Source organism: Anser brachyrhynchus, assembly GCF_964034855.1.
Source record: "Anser brachyrhynchus genome assembly, chromosome: 1".
NCBI lineage: Eukaryota > Metazoa > Chordata > Aves > Anseriformes > Anatidae > Anser > Anser brachyrhynchus.
This window is the reverse complement of record NC_137694.1, coordinates 12,113,278-12,120,952: the sequence shown is the minus strand read 5'-3', so window position 1 is coordinate 12,120,952 and position 7,675 is coordinate 12,113,278. Positions and strand designations below refer to the sequence as shown.

General features: G+C 36.1%; 1 protein-coding gene across 12 annotated transcripts in view; it reads right to left on the bottom strand.

Annotated features, from left to right (window-relative positions):
- MAGI2 (membrane associated guanylate kinase, WW and PDZ domain containing 2) overlaps positions 1–7,675 on the bottom strand; it is an 817,299-nt gene that overhangs the window by 725,198 nt on the left and 84,426 nt on the right. The gene's annotated exons all lie outside the window — the stretch shown is intronic.

Sequence of the window (7,675 nt, the reverse complement as noted above, 5' to 3'; positions counted from 1 at the left end):
TAATAAGCCCAGCACTGAGGACTGAGCCTGAAAAGGTAAAGTAGTGCTACTGTGACTTTTCCGCATCCACAGAAAGTCCCATAATAAAGCTGTGTAATACTGACTACGCATCTAGTACCCAAATCTGGTAAACACTTCCAGGTATTAGAGATACTGCCTGAGGTCATTCATATGATCTAGAGGACTCCCCTGGAACTTGAAATCTAGCAGTCAGGCTTGTTTAGCAATTCAAATAGTGTGGAATAGCCAGAAGGTGTGATTTCTTTAGATTAATAAAGAATAACCCAAAGGACTCTGAAGTCAAAGCATAACTAAAGAAACAGTCAAAGCTTCAGCACTTCATCTCATCAGACTTTTGACAGTACATCCTGAGAGAGACTATTTTATCTTCAAAGTGACATAGACTCTGAGTTTTGTTCACTGAACCAGGAATCTGGTGCAGAACCAACTGCAGTCACATTACCAGTACTGAAATCCATTTTAAATACTGACAGGATTACACTCACCCTCAAAGGGCACAGTATCGTTCAAGTGTGGGTTGTTCTGGTGTTTTTTTTTTTTTTCTTTTTTTTTTGTTGGTTGCTTTTTTGTTTGTTTGTTTGTTTTCCATCAGAGATGTTTCTGGATAACTAAAACACCATGTGCCAAAGCTATCTCTCTTGTAACTCCCTTGACTTAAATAAGCTCTGACTAGTTAAAGACCTGACCCTAGAGAGTTACTTCCCTCCTATACGTGGTTTATTAAAAGTTACAGATAAAACAACATCAAGGGAGATTTTTTGCCTAAATAAATAAATAAATTATAAAACCCAAGAATATCAAACATCAAATACTTTGCAAAAGCAAAGTATGTTCTACTTCTGGCACAAAGGCTTTTATTCTGGGCTTGTCAGTAAATAGAATACAAATTAACAATGTGTATTGACTGATGCCATAATAAGTGATTTACAAATTTTAATTTAATACTGTAGCATCTCTGAGAACCCAATTCATGATTAATTTTTTTTTAAACTCTGGTCCTAGTTCAGTAATGTAATTAAACAAATTAAAACTATAAAGCTTAAAAGTTTAAGCTAAAATGAATAAGAGTATCCACACACATAAAACTACGTACATGCGTAACTAAATTGCTGAAAGTCACAGATGCCCTGTATTTCAGAAACAGAGATATGTATTATTCAAAATTCAACATTCAGCACCATCATTCACTACTTTTACAACACAAAACTTAAATATTTCTATGAAAATTATGCACTTTTCACTCTGGACTAGAGTATACGATTCATCAAAATTAAACTGAGTATCTCGTTATCTCAAAATTTGGACAATGAAGAAAGTGCTGACTCCCATCCCCCATTGCATCTGTTTGCCTGAGAGAAGCTTAGTATTTGAGATGGAATGTCCTTTAGCTGCCTTCTAAAATGTCTATTATGGGAATAATTAAGCACAAAACACAGACACCAGAACAACTGTAGAAAATACATCTCAATCTCCTTCACTTTATTATTTCAGCTGCCTTTAATTACCTGTTTACTAATATTTTTTTCACTGCCCTTTCCTTTCACATCACAATAATCATCATCATTGGGAATAAACCAGCTTGTTTTGTCAGATTTGTCCTAAAGACATGTCTTCTGTCCTTGCCAATTCAGTCACCTAGGTTTTTTCCCCTGGGGAAGCCAACACAACCTTTGGGCTCTGCCCTTCATCCAAAGGCAGTGAGAAATGCTATCTTGGTATCTCCTTTTGGCCTCTGTCTACTGCAACCCAAAGAGAGTTACAACCTAACTCACTACAGTCCTCATTGCTTGTGGTTTCTAATTTTAATCATTCTCAAAAAGGGGCTAATGAGGGAATAGGTCCAGTAAGTTACAATGGTTCTCGTTTGGTGCTGCTGCAGGTGGATGACAGTGTGAGCTTTTTTTTATTAAGTACAGTGTGGGTCTGTGATTTACTTGCCTGGCCATTGCCTCAATGTCAAAGTGGGGTGAGCAGGAATAAGAGAGCATCTGCATGCTGGGGACAGGACTCCAGGTGTTTGGCTTGTGTTCTCTTTCTTAATCTCATTCTGTGTACCACTAAGACTTCTTTCTAAAACAGGGACTTTCATTTTTTAATTCATATTCTAGCCCTCATTTTTAGCCAAACTGCCCTTCTATCCCTGAAAATTCAGTCCCTTTCTCTACTCAGCAGAAAAGAGAACAAGGGATGAAGCAGCACACCTTACTAGGCTACCCTAAAAACGCTGTATAGATTGTCTCCTTTAATGAATAATGAATCACAAGTACAAGTCTATTTGGAAATTCTCCAGCAGGTCATTCCCGTACCCTCAATGACAATACTACTGGGATAAGAAGTTACAGCCAACAATGTCATGGAGATCAAAACAGCCTTAAATAATGTTGACTTCTGTATTTTCAGCTCAGATACCAACTTCTGGATACAACGAGTTGTCACTTTGCAAGAAGAAATTGACCTGTTTCTGGATACTGCATGTTTTGTGGGCAAACAATTTCTTCCATAAATAAAAAAAAAAATGCACCTCACAGCAACTTCTGCAAGCTCTGCATTAAAATATCTCAAACCTATAACCACTTTTATGTTGTAACCATAGTTATAACATAGACCATAACAAAAAATCATAACCTTATAAATGAAAAGCCCATGATCTTATCATCTGTTAGTTCGAAATTAATGTTCCTTACATCATACAAGATGCTTCATACAGAACAATGAAACAAATCTGAGAAGTTAACACCAGTTTAGGGGAGCATTAAAATTTATGTAACAATGCCAAGTGCTATCATAAGATGTGGCTGACCTGACCATTTTTCTGCATTTATGATTCTTCCTAGAAACTCTTCATATATATATATATATAGTATTTATAATAATATTATATATTTATTTATTCATATAAATGTATAAATATATTTTATATAATATATATAGTATTTATAATAATATTATATATATTTATTTATTCATATAAATGTATAAATATATTTAATATATACACCCTTCTCATGCTTCAGTAAATAACAACACTCTGCAAACTTCCTCTTCCTCAGCTGGCATCCAAAGAGTTTGCTGCCTTGTGCCAACTGACTTGAACCATCAGTATATACTTTTACAAAACAACTTAAGCAGTTAATTTCTCCCTTATGTAGACAGGACTATCAGTATACTACTTTGGTAATTAGGAGATGTTGGGAACATTTTGAGAATCAGGATTTCCTGTCTATCTAACGTAAGGTGCTTTGCTGAACATCTCTCTCTACCACATCACCCAGCGTGTGCTGGGAGGTCTGAGGTTTGCAGGATAACTACTGGGGTTGCAGCCCTAGGAATGGATGAGGACTGAATTACTGATCTTTTATGTCCTCTGGTTTTACTGTGACATCCACTGAACAGTTACTTGGGCTGTTTTTGTTTGTTTGTTGTTGTTTTTTTAAACTGTTTGGTTAGGATGTCCTTCATCTTTTTCTATCTAGATATCTGTCTTTGATTTGCTGAAGTTTCTGGCCCAGATATTAGTCTACTATGAACCAAGGAAGACAAGAATTTATATGATGAAGGCTGAAAATGTTGCTGGGAAAATAATAACAGTTGGTAGGAATTTAAATTACCAAGTTGTTCTCTTTATATATCATCACAAAATCCCATGACCAATGAAGAATTTCTCACCGTTAAATTAATGGTTTTAAACAGTGTCCTTCACAAAGGCTTTAAAGTCTGTGGGCTTTTTCTCCCTTCATTTCAGAGGTTAGATAATAAGTAGAGATCTAAATAAGGCCATCTCTGCCGTTTAGCTAGGTAATGCCCTTTACAGTTTGTGTGACACTGCCAATGGAGCTGCATTATATTAAATCATCTATTGACAACATCCAGAATACATTTGAAGATAATGAATCCTATCTTACAATCTTGCAGAGTAGCTGTGCTTTCACATCTTTTTCTGTTTAGACAATATCTTTCCATGCCATCAAAATAAATAAATTTACTGACATATATGAATTATGTATTAACTTAGACTGATTTGCACATAAAGAAAGAAAATTATGGTTGAATCCAACAGTATAAATTGCCTTTTTTGAGGTTTATGCTAGGTTCTAAAGATTTATCACTTGAAAAGTGTCTCTTTCGGTATATTTATTGACCCTAAACTAGAAAAAATAATTTTCTTTTAAAGAGTTTTTGCACCTTAGTAATTTGAGCAGACACACAAAATTGCAAAGTTCCTTTTCTTTGTCCTCATTTTGGGTAATGCTAGCTATCTGTGTCTTGCACTGCAACCAGGTAAGGAAATATTTATCTGTTCTGATTATTCATAGTTGAATGAAAGTTTGAATCTTTACTGATGGAAATTTACCAGTGTGCTTATCAATGACCTGTGTATTTCACTATCTATACGGATGATAGGAGCATGCTTAAAAGGAAGAAGGAGCAACCTCCATCTGTATTTAAAGGATTCTTCATGTACAGTGCCAGTGCACAGAGAAAGGGCAGTTGTCTTTGTAGTTCTGTTTCCTAGAGGGACCACATAAATGTCACAGGAAAGTGAGAGAAGATGGAAGAATGGACTTGATTATTTTTCCTTACCTAAAACTTCCCCTAGAAACAAAAACAAGTTTCAAACTGTTATTTGTGAAAATCCTTTTGCAGTTTTGGAGCCCCATCTCTTGTGTTTTAAATGGCATGAGCGGGGGACCTAAACTGCAGCCCAGTGTTGACCATAAGACAGAAGCAGGTATGGTGTGCAATATGTGGTGAAACACCTCTGGATCTTGAATAATTTTCCCATCTACAGAAGAAACAGCAGTTCCGTCTTGCAGGAAGAAGTTGAAGAATACTCATTGACAAGAATCTCTCCTTCCTCTCTCTTGCTTGGTCATCATTTCCTCCTTTTCTCATCTTTCTTGTCTCTCCACTGACATTTAATCATACAAAGGCTATATTGCACTAGAACTTCATTATTTTATTTGAATTCTCAGCAGTAGACTTTCTGGTAATATCAGCTCAAAGTGCTTTGTCCCAACTAATTATTTATCTTTTGTACGTCATTATTCTTTGCAGATTTATTGCCTGTACGTTATACTACTCAGCACAGAAAGTAGTGATCACTCTGGGAGGACCAAATCAGATCTGAAGCTCATGTTCTGCTTTCAGAATCCAACCAATCTTAGGTCTGGCCTTTTGTATTATGGTGAAATTTGTATAAAATTTAGCATTTCACATTTCTCCCAGTCATTGTATAAACTGCTGGATTGCATATTATTTTTTTTGAGTTTTAATTTTTAAAATAGGTTGCTGTTTTGTTTTGTTTTTTAAAAAAAGTGGTCATAAAACAGAGAGTTTTGCTTTCCACCGAGTTATCCTTATTAAGATGCAATTCTTGCGAACAATTTATTGACTTCTTTTTGGATACCAGCCTAGCTTTCTGGCAGTTCCTGCATCCCTTTATGCAGACTCTGTTGCAAAGATGTAGCTCTCATCAATTAATACTTTTCTTCTATGTGGTATATTGTTTTGTACAAATACTGGACAGTTGCTAGAGAATTCATGAACTTTGGAGGTTTTCTGGAGTCCCTATGGGTTCATGAAGGTAATTAAGAGAGGCTGCAAGGTGCTAGATATTTCAATCCAATATGAAGAATAGAAAAGCTTATTCCCAAAAGCTTTTACCCTTCAAGGCTGAATATTAAGCATTAGCTTTTCAAAACACAGACACACTAATAAATTACATAGGTTTATTACCATTAGTATTTCAGCTTTTTTGTTCTTACTTTAATACAAAATCAAAGAGGAGTGTGAAAATTCTTTGCTTTGAATAAAGGTTTGAAAGGTTGAGAAGAGGTTGAGAAATACAACACAAGATGAGACAGACACAATCTAGTTGGCCAAGTTCCATTGCTAAATTCTGATGATGCTGTATTTCTTCACATATATTTAAATGATGTGTAAAATTTATAATGCAGACGATTTCATAAAGTATTCAATCTGAAATTTCTTTAGGTCAATGAAGCTCTTTCAGATTACAATTCAAGATATCTATTATCAAATTAGAAAATGTTTCACATATTGAAGCAACCTTTAAAAATCCTTGCTAGTACAGAAAGTTATCTTCATTCTTCAGTTTTATAAAATAAAAGATGAAAGAAAACAGAATGTAAAGTTTTTTATTCATAAACAATTTACATCATGCTCACAAAACAGGCCATGCTACATTGCTTTTAAATTTTATTTTCTACATAAAGTGTTATCAGTTGTTCAAGATGTAAAATGGAACTGGTTTTAATTTTATATGTCATATCATGTATATAACAACATACTACATCGGGTCATGTTAAATCCAATAATGTAAGGTAAGTATCAGAAATAAAAAAGAATGAAGTCACCCACAGCTGTATGTAATTATGCTCTGCACCATGTGTTCTATTTTCTACGTATTCCAAATAGTCTATACCAGTAAAATTTAAGAGCAAATTTGTATTTCTCTACACAAATCCCCAAAACTCAAGGCAGAAGTTTACCACTTCATTTCTTAAGTACATCAAGAATGACTAGCAAAGTATGAACAGTAAAAACACCTAAAATTCAGAACACTCTTGCAGTTATTCAGTGTTACAGTAGGAAAGTGTCAGAAGTGCAGTCAGGCTTTTCATGGAGCTTTTAAACTGAAAGATCAAAGGGTCAAACAACTATTATAATAATTTCAAATATTTTAAGAACACAGGACCAGATTTAATTTAAAGTAAACACATACCATCAGTTTAGCAACTCACAACCTCATGTAACTTAAAATCAAGAACAGTAAATTCTAGATTGTTGAAAAAAGTCACTGTTAAAGCTAAATTTAAAAAGTCAGTATCACATAAATGAGGGCAAATCTAGAAGATGGTATTTTTGGAATCTGATGTTTTGCATGGGAGCAAATTGAAAGCAGGAGATAAAAAATGGCAAAAGGAAATTAAAGCACACCTCCTATCTATACGATTTTGTTTTGAATTGTAAGAATTTCCAGTGAATTCTGCATCCTTCCTACTGCTGTGCATAGTGTTGTCATGTGGCCATAAGCTTTTCTTTATCCTAGTGATGCCTACATTTCTATGCTTCTCTGTGTCTCGTGAAGAGCTCTGGGCTGAAATGGGTTATGTTAATGTAGTCATCAGTTCTTATAATGAGAGAACATCCAGAAGAAGGCTACAAAGATGGTGAAGGATCTAGAGGGGAGGATGTATGAGGAGTGGCTGAGGTCCCTTGGTTTGTTCAGCCCAGAGCAGAGCAGGCTGAGGGGAGGCCTCATGGCGGCCTGCAGCTCCCTCACGAGGGGAGCGGAGGGGCAGGCGCTGAGCTCTGCTCTCTGGGGACAGCGACAGGACCCGAGGGAACGGCATGGAGCTGGGACAGGGGAGGGTCAGGCTGGGGGTTAGGGAAAGGTTCTGCACCCAGAGGGTGGTCGGGCACTGGGACAGGCTCCCCAGGGCAGTGGGCACAGCACCAAACGCTTCAAGAAGCTTTTGGACAATGCTCTCAGACACTCTGATTTTTCGGTGGTCCTGTGTGGAGCCAAGAGTTGGACTCGATGATCCCTGTGAATCCCTTTCCATTCAGGATATTCTATGATTCTGTGATTTAATGATTCTGTGATGGACATTCCCAGAGTACTTCTTTT